At 36.9% G+C, this 12,479-nt stretch overlaps 1 protein-coding gene across 4 annotated transcripts in view; it reads left to right on the forward strand.

The window, feature by feature from the left end:
* Positions 1–5,004: 5,004 nt before the first annotated feature.
* The window catches only part of LOC150106126 (uncharacterized), a 424,317-nt gene continuing 416,842 nt past the window's right edge, over positions 5,005–12,479 (forward strand). For all 4 annotated transcript variants that reach the window (XM_090393871.1, XM_090393872.1, XM_090393873.1 and 1 more), the window contains exon 1: positions 5,005–5,110. The gene's annotated coding sequence lies outside the window, so the exon portion shown is untranslated. The remainder of the gene's footprint in view (positions 5,111–12,479) is intronic.

Below are 12,479 nucleotides of genomic sequence, written 5' to 3' on the forward strand. Positions count from 1 at the left end.
TTGCAGTTGATACCAAAAGTAAGAAGCGATCTAGAGACGACGAGGGTATATCGGAGGATATGTTAAAAGTGTGGAAGTTGCTGTAATAGCATCTTCATGGTGAGTACCGGCACCTTTTTTTCCAGGAAAAAAGCATTGCGAATACCTAAACCAAAACGACCTGCTGTTCCTTTTTCCTCAGTTTCTCACACTTTTGCATTCCAATCTCCAATAAGTAGCCATAAATCTCGCTTTGGTTCTGCATCTATTCTATCACTTCTTGTAACTTGCCATAAAATTCTTCAATGTCTTCTTCTAATGTCTCTGTACTAGGTGCATGAACCTGAATGATGGTCACATTCATTGGATGTCCACTCACTCTGAGAGAAATGATTCTGTCACTCACTGGATTATAACCCAATACATACCTAGCCATCTTTTTCCTGAGTAAGAAAGATACTCCATTTTTTCGACTTGTCTCATGTCCTGATTAATACACCATGTAGTCACCTGACTAAAAAATTCCTGTCCATCTAAGTTCATTTATTCCCTATATATATACAGCTTCTTGCGCTCCATTCCCATCTTTATTATTTCCAGCTTACCTTAGTTCATACTTCTAACATTCCAAATTCCAATCCTGTGTTTTTTTTGTGAAACAGGGAGCCTCCCTTTTCCAACCAGCAACATCCGTGACCAAGCTTCCTTCCGGGTTTGACCTGGACACATCATGAAAACACAGGATTGGAATTTGGAATGGTAGAACTGGGAGCTCTCTGTTCTTCCCCAGTTGCATGTTGGATGCCTTCAGGCCCAGGGGTCTTACTATCCAGCACCATATCGTACTTTCTCATTTTTGGCATGTTCATGGAATGTTCTTGGCAAGGTACACAGGTGGTTTGCCATTGCCTTCCTCTGGAATATTTTCGACTTTCCAGTCTAGATCCGCCCTGTTCTGTGAAAACGGGGGAACCTCTGGATGTGACTCTTCGCCACGCAGTGTGGTCTTGGTAAAGAAGAGGCTAGGTCTCTGTAATAGAGATGTATTGCACATATTACACCCTGGAATAATTCCCTGTAAAGAAAATTATCCCTTACTTTGCTAGTATACAGAGCGTTATTGTTGTATTTTTATCACAACAAACACACCCACCCATACACGTGTGTGTGTGTGTGTGTGTGTGTGTGTGTGTGTGTGTGTGTGTGTGTGTGTGTGTGTGTGTGTGTGTGTGTGTGTGTGTGTGTGTGTGTGTGTGTGTGTGTGTGTGTGTGTGTGTGTGTGTGTGTGTGTGTGTGTGTGTGTGTGTGTGTGTGTGTGTGTGTGTGTGTGTGCAACCACTGCATGAGCATGGTTTAGCCTTTTTGAATGGGTGGTGGTGAACTTGAATATGCTGTATTTGTGTCCTCATATTGGAGTTTGAGAGGAATTCGTTATAGTGGTTTTCTTTTTTTTTTTTTTTTTTTGATGTGTTTGTGTATGTATATTTTCCTTCTAATTTCAGGTCTTGCTGTAATATTTATATAGCGCCTGTTTCAGCTCTCTGTAGGTCCTTAGGTTTCTCTCGTCGAATGGCAGTTTGTTGATCATGTCAGGTATTTAGAAGTTTCGGGTTTTTTCGTAGTGATTATTATACTTATATGTTACACAGTTTGCTAAATATGTCTTTTTATCTGATATGTTCTTCTGGTTAGTCTGTAGCATGGACTGAAGTAATGTTTTAGCATGACTGCGTGTATAGTGGCATAAGAGTTTCACCTTAAATATTTTGTGTTCTGTCATTGCTGCCCGTATGGGTGTGAGGCTCTTCCCTTTGTTCCCAGAATATCAGTTTTACCATTTTATTCTGCAACGATTGTAATCTGTTAAGTTTATTGTCTGCGCAAAATGCGTATGATGTAATTGCGTATCTTAAAATGTTTTCATATAATGCTTTATATATTAGTATTTTTGTTTGTGTCGGGGCAATATCTCTTAATCAACATAGTTTGATTGCTATTATTATTATTATTATTATTATTATTATTATTATTATTACTATGTGACATCACCAGGGAGTTCAAAGACTCATCGAGGCAACGATTAACCCCTTCCAACTACTATCCGCGCTCAAAGTTTCTTAACTTTTTGCGTAAGCCATTAGTAGCAGAGGCTTTACCAATTCTGAGTTTGTTGTGTAGATAATTTTTATGGCTATTCCAACTTTGATCAGCATCGAAGTGACGTGGGAGATAATGTGTTGTTTTCATCTGTGTTTTGTGGTTTGAGATAAATGTTTGTGTATAGGAGGAGGGATGTCGGATAGTGAGATTAATTATATATATATATATACTGTATATATATATACAGTATATACCGTTTTCAGTTAGCCAGTTAGTGATAAGATTAATGCCGTGTTGCATATTTGTGTAAACTATGATTGCGTTGTTGTGAATGGATATGGCCATTTACTTAAGGGGAGTTGGCTAATATCGTGTGTGTGTATGTTAAACAGAATGGGAAAAAGAGCAGCTCCTTGTGATACTCCACAAGGAGCTGTTCTGGTAACCACAAGCAAGTTACCACAGAGTTCTGGTTCCACAGGTTCTGGTAAACCATGGTTACCAGAACCTCTTTGCTGTCTGCTGATCCTATACGTGTGATGCGTTTTCTGTTTTTCATGTATGCTTTGAACCACTGGAGTCGATGACCTCCGATTCAGATATGTGTTAGTTTGTTCAACAAGATTTTGTGTGTTAGTATGTCAAACGCTTTTGTTACGGCAATAAAAGCAACTAATATTTCTGTTTTTATCTAACGCAGCGTTTATTAGGTCTGTGAAATCTTCCAGGAGTGTTGCTGTTCTTTTATTTTTTTTTAAAAGCAATATTGTATTTTGGGATTATGTAATTGGATAGTCTGCGATATATAATACACTCCATGATTTGGTTGATTACAGACAATGTGGCGATGAGATACATGATTGTCATTATCTTATCGTCACATTACTTCTGTGGTCTGTCATTACTTATATTGTTTCTTTCTCCATGTTTATGTATAGGAGTGATTAATGCAGTCTTTAGTGTTTCAAGTGTGTGCTCCGTTTCGAAGATTATATTTAACACCTTTAGTATAACAGGACATAGTGAGTGTCTTTCGATGTGTTTTGGTCTAATTTCGTATATTCTTGGTCCTTTGTTGCGGTTAATTTGATGAATTGCAAGTGTTTTTCTGATTTCGTCGTTTACTATAGTTTCGTTTAGGATGCCATTATACTGTTTTGTAATCTCGTTGAGTTTTAATGGTTCTGGTTCAATATATCATTGTAATGCAGTAATACAGTGACATAAAGGTTTGCCAGTTTACACGTTTTGACAAGCTGCTGTATAGCTGTTTGGAGGGGGCCCGTTTATTTATGTGGTCAATACGGGATGAAGTGATTGTGTTTTCAACTATCTCTTCTCGTGTATACGACCGTATGGATGGGCTTATGTTGTATGCTAATAGGAGGCCTAGATATCGTGCTGTATTGTTATTTATGTTCATAATGTTTATATTTCTGTCACCTATTATTATCAGGTATTCTGAGGTGCCTCCTTTTGTGGTAGAAAGCCGTCTGTTTAATTCATCTAGAAATTTTGTGGTCTTAAATTGGGTGATCTGTATATTGCGTTTAATATCAAGTTCTCTTGTTTGATATTTCTAACTTAGATGCATATATTTTCTGCAAATTCTAATTTATAGTTTATTTCTATTACTTCTAATTTATGGTTGCTAAATATTATTATACCACCGCCTTGTTTAGTTTGTTTGCAGTGTTTGTGTTGTGGTAGGTTTGGCATTTGGCAACTGGTTGCCTCCTCGTTTGTTATGGATATGCTGTTAGTACTAAAATATCTATGTTGTCTATCTATATATTTATGTAGTATATATTTATGTAGTATTTATGTAGCAAGCTTATTCTTCAGATAAGCTTGCAGTATCAGCCAATATTTTTGATTGCTCCTGATGTTGATATGGAGAATAGATAGTCCTTTTTGGAGCCAGTCTCCTGTTTCCATCTAGTCCAAGTACTCATCGCGAGAGGGCTCTCTGCTTCACTTCGCTAAATACATCTCACCTAAGGCTCTAAATAACAGGAACGCTTACAGGCGCCATCTTGGTTCCATCTTGGCGGTTAGAGCTCGTATCATTTATCCGTAAAATGAAGGCTGTATAACATTCATAAGCAGGGCTGGCCATCTCGGTGATGCAGTGGGTACAATACACCCAGGCATCACGATCAAGTGGGCACAGTCGGTACACATTAAACGTTATGTTAACCTGTTATATTCCGAATGTTTTTTTTTTGTTTTGTTTTGCTTTCCTGTGCCAAAATCATTTGCAAGTAAGAGGTTTTACAATACGTTTATTTCGAATCCTTTAATTTTTACCTTTGAAAAATATTTTAGAGCCCAAAAAGACTTCTTACATCCTGGCTCCTTTATAGAGAAGGCCGGTTCTGTTCATAAGCATTCATTTTACGTGGAATTCGTAAAGAAAGACTTCGTATGACCTTTATCATTGGTTGTACTGCTTTATATGTATATAATTAAACATTACCGTTCGCTATAAAGTCGAAAAAAATCAAGAGCTCAAACTAATACGACTCTGAACACAAAATGACAGCCAGTAAGCGTACCTGTTATTTAGAGCATTAAACTCACCTTTTCTACTACTACTTAATTCTCGTACTACGACACTACTACCATCAGCGCCATCTACCGCCCATCATTGATGGGTGGTAGATGGCGCTGCACACAAAAATTTGCACACAAAAACAGTATTTTTTGTGTGCAAATTGCGTGTGTTCTGAATAATAATAATAATAACTTTTACGCAAACATATACTAAATAAAGAGTTTCCCAAGTAATGCATACGGTGTACATCACGAAATGTGTCATTGCCTAATGTCAATTTAAAAAAATAACAAAATAAATGCACGCGCAGTCACACTATCTCACTTCCAAGGTTTACTAATTATCAACTGTCGGAATGATGATTAGCTGATAATTTAGAACAGCGTTAAAGAAACTAGTTTAGTTTTGCTTTCGGTTAAAACTAGTTTAATTTTGCTTTCAGTTAGACCAATAGTGAAACATCTGATCCATTAAGTGAGTATTCGCCTCTGTTTTTTCTTTTTTGTTTCTTTGCTTTTCGTTAAGTGCGTGCAGTTATGTTTCAAAAATAGATTAACGCGCAGTGTATTTATATTTATTTGCATAATCGTTTTAGTTAATATATGTTACACTGATGTGTATGTGTACGTCTGTAGATGCGTGGACGTGCATTGGCTACCATCCACTATGTTCTGAATTCACCTCATTTACTGCCTCAACATTCCAGTTTGTAGGACCTCAAAGCGACAAGCGTGATTTTTTTTTTTTAATTCCTGTTGCTTTTTCTTAATTTGATTTTCTTACTTTTTTTATCAAGAAATCTTGATAATTTCCTCATCAAGAAATCTTGATGAGGGTACGAAAAGTGCAGTATGAACAACATTTAGCTCATGCGACTAAAAATCCTAGGGAATTTTTTTGATATGTGGCCAATAGAGAAAGGAATGATTGTGGAAGGATTGCGCTGATTGGTGAAAATGGAGGAATGATAACCGCTGCAGAGGATATAATTGAGATATTTAATGATCGATTTATAAAAGTATTTCATTCTCGTGAATGTGATATTGTGCAGAACTTGAATGCAGTGGGAAAGGAGGAGGAGGAGGAGATGTTAGTAAGTGAGCAGGAGGTATATGGCGAATTGAATAAACTTGATGTAAATAAGGCTCTATGACTTAATGCTATTTTAACTCAAGTTTTGAACGAATGTTCCGGGAGTTAACAACAGCTTTTACATATCTTTTTAATGCGAGTTTTGCAATGACCCAAGTCCCAAAGGAGTGGAAACTGGTTAAAATTGTAAGGATTCAAATGGGAGGTAATAAGACTACGACTTTGAATAATAGCCCAGTCTGTGCGTCTGGTTTAAGTGTTAGAGAAGTTAACTAGGACCAAGTTTCATAATTGGGTTGACAATAGAAAAATATTCTTTGGTCGCCCGCATGGGTTTGTGAAAGGAAAATTGGGTTTTAGCAATCTGCTTCCTTTTTATAATAAAGTGACAAATTCATTGGATAAGAATGATGAATACACAGTGGTATATTTAGATTTTGCAAAGGCCTTTTGATAAATTGGCACACAACAATATAATAATAATAATTAAATACGAACGGATGGGGCTAAACAGTAGAATAGTGCGCTGGATTGGAGATTGGCTGTCTCATAGGTATTCGTGAGTTGTCTTTGGAGGAGAGATATCACAGAAGAGGAAAGTTACTAGTACTCTACCTCAGGGCTCTGTTTTGGAGCCGTTTCTGTTTAATTTGTATGTAAATTATATTGGGAGAAGTCTGTAAAAGTGTGAGTTCTTGGTTGATTTCTCTATGATTCCGCTGTAAGCCTAAATTTAAATTGAAAACCTCTACCTGCTTGGGCGAGAGATCGACTAGCTCGGAAATCGCCACTAGATGGTAATTTCAGGTCTATGAATTTGATGTTGTACGACAACATATCATTGCAGCAAAATCATTTGATATGGCTGCAAGACATCTATTTAACTGAAGAATTCGGATGCCAAACCATCGCAAGACTAGAGACCAGGCCAAGTCAGGGAGAGGTAACCACATGTTTGCAAGTGAGTCGTTCTGTGGTTCACAGACTGTGGATGCAATTCCAATAGCAACAGACAACATTCTGGATATATAATTAAGGAAGGCCACGAGTTACAAGAACACTAGGTAACCGATATCTATTCGCCGAAACAGGAGTGCTACCCCAAATCAACTACGATCTGATATCGAGTGAGCTACAGGAACATTAATATCTGCTTTCACTGTGAGCAGAAGGTTTCACAGTGATTTGCATGTTAAGACTCTGGTAGTCTTCAAGCCCTTATCCCTCACCCCACAGAAAAGAATGTCTGAAAGGGGAAAGGCTCCACATCATCTGGACGAAAGGACAATGAGTTGGTATTGTTTACAGACCAGTCCCGGTTTGCTCACAAAGCGATACCAGGAAGACTCTGATCTCGAGAGGATCAGGAACCCGTTATTATCCTTCTAATATCCGCGAAATGGACACTTATGATGGAGGTAGTATGATGGTTCGGGGAGGAATCTCATTGGGTGGACTCAACAAGCTGTTTGTGCTTCCTAGGCAACCACGAATGCTATATCTTAAACGGATGAGATTCTGAACCACTGTATCCGTCCATCTGTGTGTGCGTTGTGAAGACATTAATCCTACAAGACGATAATGCTCGTCCTCATGAAGTAAGCTTCGTTATCTTCGAGAAGAGACTATCATATGTATTGACTGGACAGCTAAGACTTTTGACTTTAATTCTATTGAACATGCCTGGGATGCTCTCAAGTCCATCCCTAAAACTTAAGGGACTTATGAGAGTTTTTCAGGACCAATGGTTGCAATTACCATCTAAGCTCCTGGAAACCATTATATGAAAATATGAAATATCGTTATGAGCGCTGTATTGCTGTAAAGGGCGACAACATTACTTATCGAGACGCTTTGACAATCTCATTTTGACTTCTTGTTTTTGACCATTGTCTTCATGTACCCATTTTAAACCATTTAATTACAATTTTTGTAGATGTTTCTTTCACATGTCGCATCTTTTTTTTTTTTTTTTACTGAATTGCATAAAAATCCATCATACAATTTTTTGCCAGTTGTCATAATTTTTCCACTTTGTTCCTTAATTTATAGAAATTAGCGCATGGCTCTTGAGAGGTATTTACCGAATGGATACAAAAGAGAGAGAGATTTTTCATCATCATCATCAAATTCCTGTCATGAACCCTCAAAGGGTGTACAGGATATGATAGTACTACATGAAAAATTTACATCATTACTAACTTCCTATCTACAATTTTCCTCCAAATCAGTATGTTACTTGTCAAGACTCCAACAATATCAGATCTTATATTTCTATCGTCTAAGGCACTTTGTACCGTATCAATCCACCTATATCTTGGTCTTCCTCTGGGTAGTTTTCCTGCCAACCTGGCAGAGAACGCTTGTTTTGCTAATCTTTCCTGTCCCATTCTATTTAAGTGACCATACCACCTGAGATTAGCTCTGCTAACGCATTCCTGGATGCTAACAATGTCAAGTTCTTCCCTAATATCCTCATTTTTAATATGATATTGCCATTGATGCCATCTGTTCACGCCTCTAATCTTTCTCAGGACTCTCATATCTGCGGTCTCTAGTCTTTGGTCAAGTGTTTTACTTCTGACTCAACTCTCAGATCCATAAGTTAAAACTGGTTTGAACACTGTCTTGTATACAGCTAATTTAGTGTTCTGACTAATTTCTCTCTTTTTCCATATGAATTTATTCAATTGACTTCCCACCATACCAGCTTTGCTGATTCTGTTGTCTATTTCTATATTTAATTTACCATCTTCAGTAAAAATTGTGCCTAAGTAGCTGAAATGTTTTACTTGTTCCACAGGTTCTCCATTCACAACACAGTTGACATTTTCAATGATTCTGCCTATTTTCATTGTCTTTGTCTTTTTATTGCTGACCTTCATACCATATCTATTACAACAGCTATTCAATTTAGTCAGAGAATCTTGCAGACTTGTAGCGGATTTATTTAGAAGTATAACATCATCTGCATAAAGCAAAGAGCTGACATTAACATCTCCAATTTTGATATCAGGTTTAATACCACTTTCCTTCATAATGTGATCCATATAGATAATGAATAACAGAGGGGATAAAGTACATCCTTGTCTCACGCCAGATTTAACATTAAACCATCTTCCTGTACTTCCTTCAATTCTAACTGCTGACTTACAACTCAAATAAAGACTAAGTATTGCTTGATATAATGCCCCATTGACACCATACAACTGCAGCGTATTGAATAGCTTCTCTCTTGGCACCATATCATATGCCTTTTCCAAATCGACAAAACTTAAATACAGATCTTTGTTATATTCCCATGCTTTCTCGACTATTTGTCGTAAAGTGAAGATTTGATCCTGATAGCCTCTATTTGGCCTGAATCCAGCTTGTTCTTCACCGAGCTTTTCTTCCACAATTCTTCTCAACCGTTTCTCAAGTATACTTGCATAGATCTTGCCAGGAACACTCAGTAGGGAAATACCTCTGTAATTTTCACATTCAATTTTATTTCCCTTTTTATATATGGGTACTATTAGAGCTCTACTCCAATCATCGGGAATTCTTCCCTCTGTCCAGGCTTTCTGAACTATTCAGTGCAGCCACTGTAAGACTTTTATACCACCATACTTCAGCATTTCTGGTCTAATATCATCTACTCCTGCTGCCTTTCCACATTTCAAGCCTTTGATGGCTTTCTCTACTTCAAGTATGGATATGTATTCCTGAGTGCATGCCTGGTCAGTGTTTTTTACCACTATACTGTCATCACTGCTTGTTTCATTTAGCAAGAGAGAGTTTTCAGATAATGGAAAATTATTTATTAATTCATTACTTGGAGAGTAGAATGCATTGCCTGAGTATCTTGTAAATGAGTTTCAGTAATGATAGATATTCTATTGGCAGGACAAAATTTTTGTTAGACTGTGGACTTTTGCAATGCACGTTTACTTATTTCACATTGTAGTATAATGTGATGTATACTTTTTATTTATATAAAGGTTGGTCGATTGGTAAAGCCTCTGCTATTAATGGCTCACGCAAAAAGTTAAGCAAGTTTGAGCGCGGTTAATAGTTGGAATTGGATCAATCGTTCAATGCTGTTGGCACACTCTCCCTAGATGAGTCTATGGACTACCTGGAAGTGTCACATAATAATAATAATAATAGTAATAATAATAATATGTAAACCTATTTCTATCTTTCATTAACGATGAAACAATAACATTGATGAGTCATTAACGAGAGTTAATGTAATAATAATAATAATAATAATAATATAGGCATATCACTAACCCCCTTATCTTAAAATTATGGTTATGAAAGTCAAAGATGAGTCTTTGACTCCATGAAGGTTTTTTTAATAATAAGGGAGTTGCATACGCAGTGGCATATTTAGATTTTGAAGGCGTTTGATAAATGCCAAATGACATGCTGGTAATTAAATTGGAACGAATGGGGCTGAACAGTAGATTAGTTCGCTGGATTGGAGATTGGCTGTCTGATAGTATCAGCAAGTTGTCTGTAGAGGAGCGATTCCCAGAAGAGAAAAGTTACTAGTGGTGTACCCCAAGGGTCTGTTTTGGGTTAATTGCTGTTTAATTTGTATATAAATGATATTTGGAGAGGTTTGAATGGTGATATGCATTTGTTTGCAAATGATGCGATGAGGAGAGCTATCAGAAGCAAAGCGAATGCTGTGGCTTTGCAAGAGGATTTGAGTACATTGACTGAATGGGTTAATGCGTTGGGTTCTCAGTTCAATCTTGCAAAGTGTAACGTTTTGAAATTTAGGAAGTAGAGTTGGGATATTGTAGTTATTATAGATCTGTAGATCACTGGGAATGATTGTAGACAAGGACCTAAAATTTCCGGAACATATTACTAAAATTGTGAGGACAACACAGCGGATAATGGAAATGATGCGGAGGACACCGAATTGTAGAAGTAAGGATAATTAAAAGAAACACACGTATTAACCACAGTGAAAATTATTTAATTGTAAATATTTCATCCTAAGTATCTTAGGACATCATCAGCACAGTAGTTTACAACAATAATAGGAATAACATACAGTTAGGACGCATGATTACAACAGAATCTCATTAAACTTGCGTAACAGAAGTTTGTTACAGAAGTAAAAAAAAAACTAATAATAACTATTTTACACAATTTTGTATGACAATTTCCCATACTTTAGGAATAGTAAGAACGTAACTGTAATGATTATGTTTTTGTTACGTTTTGTATTTGAAAGCTATTATATCCTTAAAACGTAACAAAAACATAATCATTACCAGAGCTGATAAAGGAAATACCACTTTGGTTCTTGATACCAATTCATATGACCGAAAAATGAATTTACTTCTTCGAGATCGTAATACTTACGCCAAATTGGATTATTATTATTATTATTATTATTATTCCTGATACCTCCAAGGAGTCCGAAGACTCATCGTGGGAGGACATCTACAACTGTCTCTGCACCTAGCCTCTACTACGAATCATCTCTATCAACGCCATCTGCCGCCCACCTCCAACACCACCACAACTAGTAATTTTTGTCTGTAAATTGCGTGTGTTCTGAAGGGCCGATTTGTATGTATGCGGGATGAAAAACCCGAGTTTCCGGGAGAAAAAACCCTGCTACCTCCGTATGAGATCGGCTAACTCACCTTCGATTGAAATCGACCAGATAAAGATTCCTCCCGTCGCGACGAGAATCGAACTTAGGCCTATTCCAATCGAAGGGCGCAATGTACCGTTATGATCCTACATAACGTGAACTCAGAAAATTAAATAAGCTACTTAATGAAACTTCCTCTTAGATCAAGAAACAATCAAAAAACTTAAGATTCTAGGATGTCTGGCATGGCATACCATGCCAGACCTCCTAGAATTTATGGTTTACCTAAGCCACACAAAACTAATGTTCCACTCAGACCCGTCGTAGACTGTGTTTACAGTCCAACTTACAAGTTATCAAGATTCTTATCCAACCTTCTCCGTCTTCATATAGGCCACTCAGTCTCTTCAATCAAAAATTCTACAGAGTTGGACACAAAAATGAAAGACATTCAACTGTCAAAAACTGACTTGTTAATCAGCTTCGACATTGTCTCCCTCTTCACGAACATTCCCCATAAAGAAACAATAGAATTACTAACTCAAACATTTCCGTCTGATATAGTTGAATAGTTCAAGTTTTTTATTGCATCAGGTTACTTCACCTGGAAAGGTCAAATTTACAAGTAAGAAGAAGGAATAGCAATTGGATCTCCTTTATCACCAAACCTAGCAAACGTGTTTCTAGAACACCTTGAGGAAAAAATATTCACTTTTGAACCCAAACCAAAAATTTATTTAAGATATGTGGACGACGTATTTGCAGTCTGGGATCATCCCGAACATGAATTACAACTGTTTCTAGATAAAATTAACCTCTTCATCATCGCATCAACTTTACGTTAGAAAAAGAATCTCCACAGGGTTTCTCCTTTTTGGATTTACACATTCAAAGAAAAGGAAATATTTACAATTAAATAATTTTCACTGTGGTTAATACGTGTGTATCTTTTAATTATGATCTCACCACAGGTTTCGTTATTTAAAAAAGAAATAAGGATGTTATGGTTCCCTTGAATAAGGCTTTGATCAGGCCACATATGGATTACCACAGATTTGGTTTCCTGGTGAAGATTTATTGGAAAAGGTTCAGAGACGATTGACTAAGGTGGTTTCTGGTCTCTGGAATGTTGAGTATGAAGAC

Source organism: Typopeltis vanoorti, chromosome 6 (assembly GCF_054136105.1).
Source record: "Typopeltis vanoorti isolate ZY-2024b chromosome 6, IOZ_Tvanoo_1.0, whole genome shotgun sequence".
In the NCBI taxonomy this organism is placed as follows: domain Eukaryota; kingdom Metazoa; phylum Arthropoda; class Arachnida; order Uropygi; family Thelyphonidae; genus Typopeltis; species Typopeltis vanoorti.